This window comes from Sciurus carolinensis, chromosome 8 (assembly GCF_902686445.1).
Source record: "Sciurus carolinensis chromosome 8, mSciCar1.2, whole genome shotgun sequence".
Lineage (NCBI taxonomy): Eukaryota > Metazoa > Chordata > Mammalia > Rodentia > Sciuridae > Sciurus > Sciurus carolinensis.
In genome coordinates this window covers 34,140,103-34,155,423 of record NC_062220.1, presented here as the reverse complement: position 1 = coordinate 34,155,423, position 15,321 = coordinate 34,140,103, and the positions used below count along the sequence as shown (strand labels likewise).

At 32.8% G+C, this 15,321-nt stretch overlaps 1 pseudogene; it reads left to right on the top strand.

The window, feature by feature from the left end:
• Window positions 1-14,047: 14,047 nt before the first annotated feature.
• Window positions 14,048-14,998, top strand: LOC124991288 (phosphatidylinositol N-acetylglucosaminyltransferase subunit C-like; annotated as a pseudogene).
• The last annotated feature ends 323 nt before the right edge of the window (window positions 14,999-15,321 follow it).

The window sequence follows — 15,321 nt, the reverse complement described above, 5'->3', positions numbered from 1 at the left end:
ATTTAGCTTTATTTTATGTAAAAATTATGATTCAAATTTTATTAAAGAGAGCATAGACTTGGAAGATTTCCATTTTTTTTTTCAGCTTGAAGGAATAATGCTATCAGTTAAGATCTTTTGGTCATAAGTTAAACATATTCTTTTAGAAACTATCAAATTTAGTATGAAAAGATCTTGCATTATTTTTAACATAGTTATGAGTTTACCAAAATTTACTTAAATGACATGCAAATTAAAGCAATTCATAAATTGTAGTTACATATTTACCTTAAGGAACAATAATATATTTGTGGGTGTTTGTGAATGAGTGTGATATACATATATATATACACACATACCCATACACACACATATATATAATACATATTATATATATATATGTATATCAAGACCTCCACACTGCTCACATATACTTTTAATTCTCTTAGTTAAAAGTTGTATTTTTTCTTCTCTATGAATTTAAGCTTAGATGCAGACACTGTGTAATGCCTTTAAAATCTGCAACCACGGCTTTAATATTTCTGTATTCTTTCATTATGACAGTAACATCTGTTGAATTAATAAGCAAGTTGGAAATGTTGTGGTAAAATAAGCAGTCGGCTAACAAATGATGGTTTGATATTAATAAATTGCTACATACATATATGTACCAAGTGACCTTTGAGAAAAAATCTCTGCAAGTGAAAGTTAACTAAAGTAATTTGATGTGCCATTCCTTCCTCTCACAGAAGAGAAATATAGGTTTTTAAAATGTGTGAGATATTTGAAAAAGTAATTATTTGATTTATGTGTTAAAATGTAATAAAACAAAAGCAAAAACATAAAACCAAACAAATAAATATACCAATAATAACTCTTGAACCAACATTTTTAAAAGACCCTAGGCTGGGGAAAGAGCTTAGAAGTGAAGGGCAAACATTTGTTCTCTTTTGCTCATAAGGTCCTTATGTTTTGGGGATCACTGTTCTTCATTGATGGTGTCTTATGTCTCAAAAATCATTATTTAGTATATCTGGTTCATTTTTTGTTGTTTTAGAAAAGAAAGTAAGCTCAGCCCCAGTAACTATTTTTCCTTTATTATGTTGTTATTATTTTCCAATGATCACTTTTTCTCAAGATAATAATGATTTTATGAAAATAAGGATGATTTTATTTTCCAGAAATAAAAATCTAATTTTAAAAAAAAATCAACATCTTATTACTATATCTCCAACTTTTAATGTTGAGTGATAGCTGTGACTTTCCTGTCTTAATGGAATTGCCTTGAGTACAGTGATTCTTAACCAATTTTGGTCACTGATCCTCTGAAAAAGGTGATTAATTCTTTGAACATTTTTCTTGAAATATGCCTGTATGTACATAAATATCTATGCTCCAATATTTCACTGTTAAATATGATTTTGATGTTGGTCTTTTAAGATGTGTCCTTCAATTCATATTTTAAAAACTCATCTTTTGCAGATTAAGAAAGAATATTAAGTGACCTCAAATGCTAAGGATCTGTCAATGTTCACTTTTTTGTTCTGTGCAGAGTTTTATTTTCTCTCATACTGTCTGTCAACTATTTGTTTACATTCTTGCATAATATGTAGATAAGAAATGTGGGACTGTAAATACCAATGAACAGTTTTTATATAACTAAAGTTTAATAAAAGATCCATAAATATTTATGTGCATACTAAAATGTTAGGGTGAAAACATTTGATGTATATTTTAATGCTTTATAAAATTATTTTACTTTTGGTGTCTACTGTGCTCAGGAATAAAATATATCATAAGCATTAGATGTAGAAAAGTACACTAATTCATTTTGATTATATATTATTGGTACATTTTTATAGACTCAAAATATTTAGGTTTCCCAGAAAAAATTCTTATCTAAAACATTACATGTCGTAGTCATAACTGCAAATCCCAACAGAACTTAGTCATCATGCATATATTTAATGACTACAACAGTTATTCAATTCTTTGACTTTTGTAATTGGTACACTAATAATTATTGTTACTATTTGCTTTTAAAATAGATAACTTTCTGCAGACTTATTTCATCATAAGTACAAATAAATAACTGAGTTAACGTAATTATTTTAATAACAGAAACTTGACTTTTCCATGGGATCAGATCATTTAAACAAAAGTAGATTGTGTTAATAAGGACATAGGAAATCCATATAGACTGTTAGTGGGAAAGTAAATTAGCATAGCCATTGTGGAAAACTGTATGGAGATTCCTCACAAAACTAACAATGGAACTACCATATGATCCAGCAATCCCATTACTGGGCATTTATCTAAAGAAATTGAAATCAGCAGGTCAAAGGATCATTTATATTTCCATGTTCATTGCAACATTATTCACAACAAACAAGATATGTAATCAACAGAGGAGCCCATTAGCTGATAAATGGATTTTAAAAATATGTACATACACAAGGGCATAATATTCTGTCTTGAAAAATGAGGCATTATTGTAATCTGTGAAAACTTGGATGAACCCCGAAGATAGTATATGACTGAAATAAGTCTGGCAAAGAAAGACAAATATCCCATGATATAGGTTAGATGTAGAATCTAAAAAAATTGAACTTACAAGAAGCCAAAAGTATAATGATGTTCACCAGAGGAGTATCAGGGGGAGTGAAGGAGAGAACAGGAGGTTGCTAGTCAAAGGGTGCAAAGGTTCAGTTAGCAGGAGGAACGTTTGAGATTCATTACACATCAAAGTAATTCTTATCTAATAATAACACATTACATATTTCAAAACAACTTGGTGTATTTCAAACATCTTACCACACACAAAGAAAAAGATAAATAAGGAAGGTGATGAGCACGTTATTTACTATCTTGATTTAATCATTCCACATTGTATGGTTATATCAAAGCAACACATTATATCCAATAAATTTATGCAATCATGATTTATCAATTAAACTGTGACATTAATAAAAAATTTTAAAAATCAGAAAGAAGGTGAGAAAGTAAACTGTAAGAATAATTCAGCAAAATGATGAACTGTTATCATTATTTTCCATGAGACTGAATTTGATACATAGCACAATGACCATCAAAAGAATCTTATAATGATTATTCATAATCAATCCTTAGTGATGTCTTTATTTTATATAATACTGAAACTGATCATTCTCATATAATTCTGTCTCCTTTTACATTAGTATGACTGAACCAGACCAAAAAATAGAAACTATTTTATCTTCCATTATTGCCTCTGGGACCCCCAACATTATGTTGAGGCCATTTATTCTTATGTGATATGGATAGCATTAAAAACTGATTTTATTGCTCTGTTGTTATTAGTCATTTTCCAGAAGATCTTTATTCCTTTTTGGGGTAGGAAGAATTCCAAAATACCACCTGCCTCTTGAGATTCCCCACCTTCATCTTCAGGACTGTGAAAGAGATAAGATATCATGGTATACAGCATTGGAAATGTAGTATACCCACAAGAAACTGAACTTTGTCAATAACCTGAGCTAACCTAAATTGGATTATTCCCCAGGGCATTTAAATAAGGGCTTGTCCTGCCTCAAATCTGGCTTTTGGGCTGTAAGACCCTAAGCAAAGAACCTGAGACTTCTGAACTATATAACCATGAGACACAGAAATTCCAAGCAGCTAAGTATGTGGTCATTTATTACATGACAATAGAAAACTAAGATACATTTCTTCAGAAGTTAGGGAAAACAGCCTCTTAAAAAACATCTTGAGAAAAGAAAACACATTTTATTTACAATTTATACTTGTATTTTTAAATGGGAAGACATAAACCTCAACAGCATGGAAGAGTTAAAAATTTGTGACAAGATTCCATGAGGAGTCCACAATTTCTGTCCTGAGTTTACGTTAAAGATATACCACAACTCCCCCCGCCCCCTGGAACTTTTACATTGACAAACCAGATTGCTCTAATTTAAGCTTCAGATAAAATCTGTGTCCACCGTCTGCTACCAAACAACCCAGGTTCTGACAACTTGGGGTCTAGAATAGAGGGAGACATTGCAGAATCCCACTTTAGTAGAGAGAACGGTAGGTATTATTAAAGTATTATTGGTAACTTTACTGAGGGAAACTAAAGATCTCTGATATTTTACAGGACCAAAAGCATACAAGATGTCTTATCTTTGTTTTTGTGTCCTACAAATGTGAAACCAGCACAACTCAATTTTTTAGGTCTGTGTATCATTTACCCATGTTATAAAAAATGGTGATATTTGCAATTATGTATATTCTATGATGAGGCAGGGGATTTTTTTGGTTGTTGTATTTTAACCTCATAGGAAATTGATTTTGGGGAATTATGCTAGAAAGATATTGCCAGGAAACAAAGAAGAGAATGATAGAAAATTTTAATGATGGTATTGTGAAGATTGCTGGGATACCTCTTTTTATGAAATGAAATAATAATGTAGAACATTAGAACATAGGACAGTAATGTAAAGTAATATGGAAACTGGAACAATGCCTGAATGTGGGCAGACAAGATTATAGTAGATGAAGGTCCATGAAAATATTTAAAAGGAATAAAACATAATGCAAAATTTTAGCAGAGGACAAAAGAGGTCACTGTATTTATAGGAAAGCTGAATATTTTTAAAGTATGAAAGTGTCTGAGCATGAGTCATGGCATTTGAAGAGCTTTGGATGTTTCCAGTTGTGTCACAGAAGAGATCAGCCAAAAGGCCATTAGTCACAAAATATGTGGGAAGGAAGGGACACACGTTTTCTTGCTTGTCTTAATATTAAACATATTTAACTGGGACTATGCAAAGGAATAGAATTTTAAATAGGAATATATATGTTTTCCTGATATATATATATATATATATATAAAATATCTATCTAGATAGATAGGTGATCTATCTATTTTATATATAAAATATATAAAAATATATTTATATATATAAAAATATATATATAAAATATATAAATTTATATTTTATATCTATTTTATATATAAAATAAAATAGATAGATCACCTTTAGCTCATTGAGAGATGAATGAAACACAGGAAGAGTTAGACTAAAGGAAAGAGCATAAAAAGTCATTTATAATGGAGGTTGAAAAGAAAGAAAAGCTGGGTGGTGAAAAAAAAGAGTGAGTGGTATATTGGTGCTCTTAGTAATGACAGTGCCATTCTTGAGTTGTTTGTTTACAGACAAATGTATACACTTAAAATTTAGTGTTGTATGTATAAGTCTGAGTGTGAACTTATAGAAGGTAACGCCTCATTTGTCTCAAATATAAACTCAAATCTAGATATCACCTTTCAAATCAAAATATTTTATGAATCTAAATTTGTACTCCGTTCTACCTTTTCATCTTCTGAGACTCGTGATATGGAATAAAGATGGCAACCTAAAGTTGATAATACCCTCCCCTTAAGTATCCCTGTAATAATTAATGATGTGTAATGACGCACACATGATAAACAATGTTAACAGGTAACAAAGTTACAAATAAGGAGCACTTAATAGCAGCTTTGATGTGCTGACATGAGCTCTTCTACAAACTCCTACAGTCATTTAAAATGGTATGGCATCTTTTACAAAAGTTTCAGACTAGAGCAAAGCAGTGATATGCAATATTGTGAAGCTTAGGTTTCAAGGTCACATTTTTAAAAATGCAATCTTATTTTGATCTCTGTGTCTATCTTTAAATATTTTATATTTTTAATTGAACCACTATTAACATGCCATAAACTATATGCCAAACTATAAAGTCAGTAGATTCTGGCACACACATACATATTAATATGGACATTAATACAGACAGATATTTTCATTGCTGTGTGTCTACACACATACATATGTATACACACCCAGAAGACCTTATCACTCTACTCAAGATAATGAATATATGCATCAATACTAAAAGTTTCTTTTTCAATAACTTTTTCAATAACTGTCTTCAGTTTATCTAATCTTCCCCAGGTTATCTTGATTTTCATTCTGTCACTATAGATTATTTGCATTTTGTTGAATTTTATACAAACAAAATTAACAGTTTAGATTTTTTATTTAGCTTCTTTCTCTTAGCATATTTACTTTGACATTATATATGATGTCCTGTATGAATAAATCTGCCTTTTTATGTATCATTCCATTGTAAGCATTGTGAGGTTAAAAGGACATGTTTCTGTGATTCTTTGGAGTTGAGGCTTTATGAATAAATTTTACTAAACACTTGGGATCCTACACTAAGAAAAACCTTGGGGAATTAATTGACAACTATATAGAGAGAGTACTCCACCAAGATTACCTGACTTCGAAGATACCTATTTATATTTTAAGACATAGTGAAGCTCTGGTCCTTGGAGACATTCATAGAGAATAAAAGCCAGAAACACTGCCTTATTTGTCAGTGGGAAAGATCTGTTTTTATTGCCAATAGTTGAAATGAGAATCCAGAAACTTTTTTGTCCCATTTCCAAAGAGCAAAGGTTTTCTTTTTTGTTTAAGGGGGCATCAGTTACCTCTTCTCCTGATATATAAGCAGAGAAAATCCATTCACACCATCCCTTTACCTATAGAGAGATTCTGAGCACTGACTGAACAGATTGTTCCATTTGTCCTTCACAACATCATTCCAGGGGCAAAAACTGGCACCCTGCATAAATGACAGTTATGAAAATACTCTCATGTCTCTGATCCAAATACCTCATGCACTCATTCAACATGAAGTTAAGGAAGATGAATATTAAAAATTCAGAGTTCCTGTTAGATCAATCCCTAGGTGCTTTGTTTTATTTACTTTTTTCTATTTTTATATCAGTTCTACATTATTTTGATTATTATAAACACATTACAAATCTTAAATCAGACTGTTAGTTATTTCTATTTGATCTTTTATTTTAAAGTGATTTTGGCGTTTTTAGCTCCTTTTCATTTCTATTTAAATTTGTGAACTAGTTTGTTAACCTTTAAAGGAAAGTCTGCTGAATTTTATTTGAAAGACACTGAATCTATTGAGATGTGATGGGAGAATCACCTATTTATAATACTGAGACTTGCAAACTTTAAGCATGGTGTATATTTTCACCTGTTCTCTTCCCTAATTTCTCTCATCAACTATTTTGTAGTTTTCAAATTATAATTTTTCACATCTATTGTTGGGTTGAATATTTCATATTTTGTTATTTTTTAGTTGCATTTAAAAATTCAGTATTTACTATTTCATTGGTAGGATGTAGAAATAAATTACCTTTTTATTCATCCTGTAATGTTACTAAATTCTCTTAGAAGCTAATTTGTAGAATCCATGGGATTATAACATGCACAAAGATGTTGTCTATAACTAAAGATATAGACAAAGCTTTCCTGTTTTAAAATTCCATTTGCCTTATTGCAGTGAAGGAAACTAGAATCTTTTGTAAAATTCTCAGTAGATGTTGTTAGCACAGAATTCCTTTTCTTTTTTATTATATTAATAGACAAGAATTCAGTACTTCAATATTAAATTGATGTTGGCTATAGGTTTTTGAAAACTGTTTAACATCAGGTTTAAAAAAAGTTCCTTCTATTTCTACTTTGCTTAACATTTTTATTAGGAAAGGAAGTTGGATTTTATCAAATAATTTTGCAACATCTACTGAGATTTTCCTAAGGTAGCTTTTCTTGTTTAGATTGTTAAAATGGTGATTTTTACTGATCTATTAATGTTAAGCCAAACTTGCATTCTTGTAATAAATCCCACTTGATCATTATATATTATCCTTCTGCAATATTATATTCAACTTGCTACAATATTGGTTAGAAATACATGTGTGTTCATGAGAAATGTTGATTTTTTCATCTTCTTTTTTTGTTTTGTTTTAGCATCTGTCTCAGTTTGGTAGTAGGATGCCTGTAGTCTCATAAGAATTGGGAAGTATTTTCTGTATTTCAGTTTCCCAGAGCAGTATTTGCAGGATTGATGCCGTTTCTTCATTAAGTTTGATAGAGTTCATTAGAGAAATCCTCTGTTCCTTCAGCTTTCCATCTACAATGGTTTTTATTTACAAATTCATTTTTTTAAAGAAATGAGGATGTTCAGATTACCTAGTTCTTCATGAGCAAACTTTAGAACTTGATATTTTTTCACAAGTTTGATCTAAATTATTAAATTTATTAAGGTACAATGACTCATTGCATCTTTCTTTTGTGCTTTTAGTATCATTAGAAACTGTGGTCAGGTCACAGTTTTATTCTTCATATTGGCACTTTGTGTTTTCTCTTCTTGGGGGTCAATCTGGCCTGAAACTTACAAAATACATTGATTTTTTTTTTCCTAATAACTCTCATTGATTTTATCTGCTATTTTTCTGTATTCTATTTCAATAACTTCCTCTCTGATGTTTATCATTCCAATTCTTCTAATTATTTTCAGTATGATTTATTTTTTTCACTTCTTTTAAAATTTTTTAAAAATCATAGATCAGATTGTATAGACTTATTGACTGTGTACAACTTTCTCTTGCCTCATTGCTGAGGCCAGGCCATCTAGTATGTACTGCTGGATGACAGGTTGCTCTAGATGATAAGTTTGAGAACTTCATTTCTTGCATAATCATTTATTATAAACATATGCTAATAATGTTTTAATGACATTCAAGAATCTTTTAATGGCATTCAAAATGTTTTATTATATTATAATTTTAATTTCTTTCCATTTGGTTTTATCTTTACTTGTGTGTCATTTAGAAGGTTTTATGTTGTTCTTGTTTGTTGGTTTTTAATTTTTATTTATTTATTTATTTATTTTAGTTTTGAAATACTTTTGGCTTTTTCTGATCTCTTTTTGCTATTGATATATATTTTAATTCCTTTGTGGCCAGAGAACATTCTTTAAATCATTTGAATAATTTGATTTCATAAGTCTTATTTTATGACAAAGAATATGGTTTGTCATGCTGATTTTGTGCATACTTATAGAGAATGTGTATTTTTTTATGTTTGGGTAGTGTTTTCTAAAAATGTCAATGTGATCAACTTGGTTGAATGCATTCATCATATCACGTATATCCTTGCCAATTATCCACCTACTTGTTTTGTCTGTCACTGAGACAGGTGTTGAAATCTCAAACTATATTTTTTAGATTTGTTCATATCTCCTTTAAGTACCATGAGTTTTTTTTTTATGTTTTTTGAAACTATGGAAAGTATTTAGAATCAGTGTCATCTTTATGAATTACCTTTTATTAGCTATAAGGGAGCTTTTTATTATCTGTAGTAATAGTCTTTGTTTTGCATCTTTTTAAAAATGTTTTAATTTTTTATTTTTATAGATTGCATTTTGATTCATTTTACACAAAAGGGGTACAACTTTTCATTTCTGTGGTTATACACAATGTAGATTCACACCATTCATGTAATCATATATGGACATAGAGCAATGATGTCTGCCTCAAGTCCACCATCTTTCATACTTGCATCTATTTTGATATTAATAGAGCTGTTCTCACTTATTTTACTTAGCATGATATTATCTAGCACCATCCATTTACCAGTAAACAACATAATTCCATTCTTCTTTACTGTTGAGTAAAACTTCATTTTGCATATATACATTTTCTTTATCCATTCATTTGTAGATGGATACCTAGGTTGGTTCCATAACTTGGCTATTATGTGTTGTATGGCTATAAACATTGATATACCCAGTTTTTGAGAGGAAAAGTACATTTTAAACCCCTCTTGGAGAATGAGTTTTTCTTGATTTTTATAAAACTAAATTAGGCAGGATCAGCTTAAACCCTGTATGGACGTGAATCTGCAGGTTGTTTGTCTTTAAGTAAACGCAGCTGATTGGAGCCAGTGGAGCAACAAGGACTCTCAGCAGCCCCACAATACGGCTGGGGTCTGCCCAAAGGAATCTTGGTGCTTTGTTGCCTCAACTAGGCTGTGGACTTCTTCATCTTAAACAAGGGTCATGGGCCTTGTGGTAGATCTGACTTCATCTTGGAAGCTATCTCATTTTCAGAATATAATTATTTGTACTAAGAGAAAAATGGAATCCTTTATAGAATAATAATGAGAGTTAAATTACAACATAAATTAATAACTCATCACAAGACTAAGCACTTATTAGGCTATTCCTAATTATACTCTTCCATTTGCCCTTCATTTTCCCCACAAGGCCAAACACAGAGATTCTCAATACCAGATGCACATCTAAATCACCTGTAAATTCAAAAAATTAATAATGATAGTTATACCCCAAACCAAATTTTGCAGAGGGCCATGGCATTTATATATAATATTGAAAGATTCTCATAACATAATCAAATGCAAAGTAAGGTTTAAACATTCTGGGTTTAGCACAATGTTGAGGGCTCAATAAATGAAAATTGGTTAATTGTTACCTAGTAATAGAATTAAAGAGGCATGATGAGGAATTTTGCACATAGGGATGACATCTAATAGGAAATACCTGTGGCATACATTGTGTCTTGGGTAATAACTCTAAAGGAAGAATCTAATATTTTATAAAATTATTAACAATTATTATTAGTACCATTATAAACTAGCTGTCAGGCATTTCACCATAAAAATATTTCTTTGTAGGCTTGGAAAATAATAATCAAGGTCAGAAACTAAATGTTTTGCAATAACAAGGGAAATGAAATTTCAGATAGAATTAGTATTTTAGGCTTAAGTGCTATTGCACTGAGCTATATAGCACATGCCCTTCCTTGTAAGACTTGATGACCATACTTTGAAATAACCTAAAAAAGTATAAAACCACACTAAAGACTCAATCTTGTGATTAAATATAACTTTCATTTAATCTGCCACAGATATAATAGTACAATATTATCTCTTGCAAAGATATACATAGTATCTTGACATAAAATGTTGAATACTAGTTGCATGTTATCTTATAAGTTTATATAATCAAACCTAGACTTTCTGGATTTATCTTGAGGAACAGGGTTTCCAGGATACATAAGTGTATAGCTTCTAGAACATCCTTTTGTAGATAGATTTCTTCAGTGTCATGCTCTGACGTCTTGACTAGGTGCATTAACAAGTAGTTGTGCCTTGAAAAATGTTTGGCAGAAAATGACATTAGTGGACATAAAGGTTTCTGAAGAAGCTATCCTCATCTGGCCAGCTGCTGAAAGGAAGGAAGATTCTGGCCTGTGCAGCCCTGGCTTTTACAAGATGTCAGCACTTCCTGTGGCTCCTATAGTGGACAGCTGCCCAAAGGGTAGAGAAAGAAACTGCAATGTCTAAGTTAATACAGAGCTCCAGGCTCTGGAAAAGAGAAAATGTTTTCTCCGATATTATCTTTTTTCACTTCATTTAAATAGCACTGGTTTTAGTGTTCCTCTTTTACTGAGGAGGAAATTGAACTTTTTGCCCTTTAATGAAAAATAAAGCTACATTACCAGGATTACTGGCTACATTACCACACAGCCAGAATATGAATCAGGTTCCTATAGCTCTCAAAATCAGCATATTTCAGGGCCACGGTTTGCTGAATCCTGCTTTGTGGATATTTCAGAGAGGAGCAAGGTCCAGGATATTAAAGCTGATGTGTCTATTGGAGTCACACAGAGAGGATAAAGGCAGGAAGCCATACTGCCTGAGAATTAATGCCTGTTTTGGTTTGGATATGAGGTGTCCCCCCAAAAATCCTGTGTCGATGAAATAAAACTCAGAGGTGAAATCATGATAGTTCCAACCTGATTAGTCCATCCTTTGTTTGAATGGACTGGCTGGGTGGTAGCTGCAGGCAGGTGGAGCCTAACAGGAGAAGGTGAGTCTCTGAGGATATGCCCCAGAAGGGTGCATCTTCCCTGCTTCCTCTTTTGCTCTCTGCTTGCCAGCTGTCTTGAGATGAGTAGCACTTCACCACCCCCATCTGCCATGGTTTTTTCTGTCTCACCTTGGCCCAGAGCAATAGGGTCAGCTGTAAATGTACTGAACCTCTGAAATCCTGAGCCAAAATGAACTTTTCCTCCTGAAAGTTGTTCTTGTTGTGTGTTTTGATCACAGTGAAGAAAACCTAATATGATGATATTACAGAATGAGGTAACCTTGAAGAGAAGCACACAGCCCTCTAATGTACTTGTCATTGTCCTCAGAGTTTCACAAAATAATGCCCTCAAGACACAAGAGGCCAAGTTTGTTGTTGTTGTTGTTGTTGTGTTTTTATTGTTTATGATGATTGGAATCAAAGGTAGGGCCCTGTGCATGCTAAGCAAGCACTGTGCCACTGAGCATTGTCTCCAGCCTACTAAGGCTTGAGTTTTACAACTTCCACCTAAGAATATTTTCCACATTTAAAAAAAATAAGTGATGTAACACGGAATATTTGTAGCTACAAATCATAAAATATTTATTATCTGAAACTTTGCAAAAAATGTTTGCCCACCTCAGTCCATTTAATCCTCCTGCACCTTTCACTGAGAGGAGGAAAGAACAAGTTTCCTCAGGCAATCTGGTGAACTTGAGATTCTATAGTCTAGATAATAGCTGGAGTCATTTTTGCTACTCTAACAATTTGGTGCCCTCAAAATGTGTGTGTTCATTCATCTTCTAGTCCTTTTTATTTAAAAGTATTGGTGGATGTAAATATATGCACATGTAATAAAGATACCATCAGATAGTTGAATACAATAAGGTGGAATTTGGAGACCAAGGAAAGTAGTGATACTCCCCAACTTCCAGGTTTATTGGTGTAATAAGGCTCATTTCTAGGTCCTGGGAATTGAATCCTATATATAAATGTTTCAGGAGGTGTTAATTGCTCCCTGTAACCCAATTGTCTAGAGAGACATATCAAGGAGGGTTTGTTATTAAAATACTTACAAATAGATATACATATTTTCTGAGTTGTACTTTAATTACACTCTGGGATTTGCATAATTAAAAGAAAATAATCTTCATTGATATTATCTTGAAATGCTAATTTTGTTTTCCCTTCAAGATTTTCAAGTTTGCTTTATTAGACCACATTTTGTTATATGAACTATTTGTTAGATTGCTGAATGTAAGAGATCCCTAAAGGACACAACTTATAAAGTACAGGAAAAAATAATCCAATGCCTTGAAATTCATGCTTTTGGCAGAAAGAAGACATTTTACAGGGAGGGATTTTAAATGGATTCTATTCTTCTTTGAAGCATTTGAGCAAACATGGAACACAATTCATCAAATTTACTATCAAATCCTTTCACTGCAGCAGAAAAATTGTCCTAAATTAATTCTTACAAAAAAAAGCTTTCCTGTTGAAAAAAAAATAATAAAATGTTAAAAGTATTATGTGAACAGATATAATAAGCATAGTATCCAACCCCACTGTGAATTTCAATAAAAGTAAATTATAGCCCTTGATTACAAGACACCTGTGATTTCATTCTTCCCTGTAGTTATTTTGCTATTATGTGATAAAAGAAAGTACAGTAAAATTTAAGGAAAAGGCAAAGCAGTGAAAGAACAGTAAATAATTGAATAGAGTTACATAAAAAAATTAGATACACATGAATTAGAGTGAGTAAGAGATATTTGAATGAAAACTTTCATTTCGATGGATTAGTGGTGTCCTGAGTTTCTACCTTTGTGACTAGAAAGGTCAATGTATTGCTAAAGTCTGCATTAGAAGTGTCACAGAGCTAAAAAGATTCTGGGTGTCCTTAAGACTCCTTTGCTGCTCACTCTTGCCAATATCAAAAGGTGTGAGCATTTGGGAAATAAAATGGGAACTTGAACATGCACTCTTTAAAGTTTAGATCCTAGCAGGCATTCAACTCCTTTAAAAAACTTGGATGTTTTAATTGAGTTCCTTGTTTTTGTTTTTTTTTTTTGTTTGTTTGTTTGTTTTTAAATTACCCTGAAGACAATTTATGGAAATGGTATAAAAATGTCCCAATAAGGCATTCCTAGGAATGTGGGGGCAGGAATTTGACTGTGTTATCCTGCCTCAGAGAACAAGCTCATCTATTGCAAACCTAGCCTGGGTTGCTGCCTTTGAAAATAAGGAAGGGTTGGTGGATAACAGCATGGAATTTCCAAAGAAGTCTTATTTCAAAATTTCATAAAGAATGAGGACCACATGGATTTCTCTGAGGAGATTGAACCGGCCTGAGTTTAAGGGAAAGGATCAAATAATATGTACCCAACCTGTAACTAGCACCAAGGAGGCCAAGGCAGCCCTTCCCTGATAACTATATGGACCAGTTCCTGGAATTGTTCTAGAAAAACATCTGTACCTGGAAATACCAATGTTGAGTTGTTATATTCAAGTGCAGTGTGGTGATACAACAGCTGTGCAGTGTTTGTGTTTTTGTGGTCATCTAGTAGTATGTGGATGAGGGTCTCCTAGCCCCCCTCTAGCTTTTAGGAACTGGCCTGGCATCTTCATTGATTGGTAGGTTTTGTTCTATCTCATTGATGGAGGTGAAGGACAGAAGAAGAGCAGGTGGACCCGGTGGATTTACCTGAAAAGTGTCCTGGTCTTCATGACTTTCACTTATGGTTTTGCACCAGTGCTGAAGACCCTGACAAGTCCATTAGCACTAACACCCTCTAGGCCATATCCTTCTTCATACTGTTGAGTCACCTCATCTTTGACTATGAGGTCGACTCATTGTATCCAGCACACTGTTCTTGAACATGGCCATCTTTGCTTCTGTCTGCCTGACTTCACATCTTCCCCAGTGCCTGCATGCCTTCATCATGGTGACATTTGCCATCCAGATTCTGCACTGTGGCCCATGTTACAGAAGAAACTGAAGGCCTGTACTCCCTGCAGCTATGTGGGGGTCATACTACTTTTTGCGTTTTCAGCCTTGGGAGGCCTCCTGTTCATCAGTGCTGTGGGAGCCATAGTCTTTGCTCTTCTGCTGATTTCCATCTCATTTCTCTGCCATTTCTACCTCATTCACCTGCAGGTTTTTAAAGAAAACATTCATGGGCCTTGGGATGAAGCTGAAATCAAAGACTTGTCCAAGTTCCTCAGCTCAATTAGGTACAAATTCCACTTACATTATTAAGGCAAGCTGGTAGACTGATTCCTAAATAGCATAAATCTAAAGCCAAAGCCCATTCTGGAAGTTGTAGGTTTATGTGGATGAGAGAAAAGAGATCAGAAGAAAAAAATAACTCAAGGTTTGGGTGGTGAAGGTGCTTACTCGTTCTGTCATTCTGTGATGAAAAAGCTTTCTGGTGCCCTCTTGAATTATTGCCTCTCATCTGTTATTCACTATGACAGATGTGGTCTCTATTATAAAAGTAACAGCACATATACCCACACACATGCACACACACGCACACACACAGAAACTACACCACTAATATTGCCAATGTATTCGCCTTA